The 1,644-nt window shown below is 38.6% G+C and overlaps 1 non-coding gene across 1 annotated transcript; it reads left to right on the forward strand.

The window, feature by feature from the left end:
* Positions 1 to 802: 802 nt before the first annotated feature.
* On the forward strand, positions 803 to 909 carry LOC140852993 (small nucleolar RNA R71). Its single transcript, XR_012136070.1, has one exon. It is a non-coding gene; the product is annotated as a small nucleolar RNA R71 (small nucleolar RNA).
* The last annotated feature ends 735 nt before the right edge of the window (positions 910 to 1,644 follow it).

The raw sequence follows: 1,644 nt of genomic DNA on the forward strand, positions 1-1,644 counted from the left end.
AACTTGGTTTCCTTGTTGGGGTCGTGGACCATTTTGGTTCCTAGGATTTGGCTCATGTTGGCTAGGTAACCTACCATGTTCTCGTTCACTAATGGTCGAAGCCAGCTGACTTACTTGCATTTCCAGATGGGCTATAGCTTGGGTGTTATTATTTATGAGTTGACCCGTAGTTTGCATAAAGCTGGTATGTGTTTTCATCATGGCTTCTAGGCTTTTCTCTAAAGAGGTAATTTTTTTGTCATTATCATGGAAGCCTGGCGGGTTGTTCATCACTGGGTTGGACCTTAGATTTTGCTGATTGAAATTTGGATTACCTACATTAGGATTCTGGGACCATGAGAAATTCGGGTGATTCCTCCAACCTGGGTTATATGTGGGTGCATAAGGATTGTTCAATGGTCCTTGATAGGTGGCATTCACCTGTGCACACTCATTCGAGTAGGAACATTCTTCTAAGACATGGTTTGGTGCATTGCACCCTTTACACATGGGTGCAGATATTTGATTTACATTGGCTGGTCTCTGTAATTCTAAGGCTTCCAATCTACGTGTTAAGGTTGCAATCTTGGCCTCTGATGCTAAGGTTGGTTGAATTTGATGCATTCCTCCTCTTGAAGGTGTAGCTTTATCAGGTTCCCTAGTTGTTTCCCACTGTAAATTTTTCTCGGCTAGGTCTTCTAAGAATTGCCAAGCTTCAGTAGTTTCTTTGTCCATAAATTGGCCTTGGCACATGGACTCTAGCATGGTTCTTGAGTTTGAATCTAACCCCTCATAGATGATCTGGCATAGTCTCCAAGTTTCTATTCCATGGTGTGGGCATTGGGTCAAAAGATTCTTGAAACGATCAAAGTACTTCCAAAATGATTCACCAGCTAGTTGGTAAAATTGATTTATTTCATTCCTAATCCTAGCTGTTTTATGATGGGGGAAATACTTTTTTAAAAATGTTCTCACAAAGCCCTCCCAGGTAGTGACAGAATAGTTTGGCAGACTATAAAGCCACTTCTTAGCATTGTCCTTAAGGGCAAAGTTGATTAATCTAAGTTTGACCTCATCCTCTGTTAATTGCAGTTTCATGGTTGCACATACCTCCTCAAATTCTCTAATAAATATATAAGCATCCTCTAATCCTGTGAATTTTGGAAGCATATTTATGATTTGAGGTTTGATTTCAAAATTGTTAGCTGTGGGTTGTGGCAACCTGATACAAGATGGTTGGATGGAGCCAACTGGATAACACAAATCCTTAAGGGTCATGGGTTGGATTGGTTCAGCCATTGGAACAACAGGAATTGACTCAATTCTAACTAGACGACCCGACACTCTTCTCCACACACGAAGTGTACGGTTCTCGATGTTTATACAATTTTTTTTTTTTTTAATAAAATTTTTATGTATAAGGAAAAGAAAGAAAAGAGAAAAAGTTCTAAAGAGAAGATCCTAAGGAGTCCTAAATCTAAAGAAAAGTAACCAAATTAATTTAAATTTTAATTTTTTTTTTTTTTCAAACAAGTGAATCAATAAATTAAACTCAATCTATCCTAGGGTTAACCTAAATCTAGACAGCTCCTAACTGTTCCAAGATGACCCTTCAAACCTTCCAAGTGGAGATTGATCAACTAGTTAGCCAGGTAAGTATAAGAG

This window comes from Elaeis guineensis, chromosome 12, assembly GCF_000442705.2.
Source record: "Elaeis guineensis isolate ETL-2024a chromosome 12, EG11, whole genome shotgun sequence".
NCBI lineage: Eukaryota > Viridiplantae > Streptophyta > Magnoliopsida > Arecales > Arecaceae > Elaeis > Elaeis guineensis.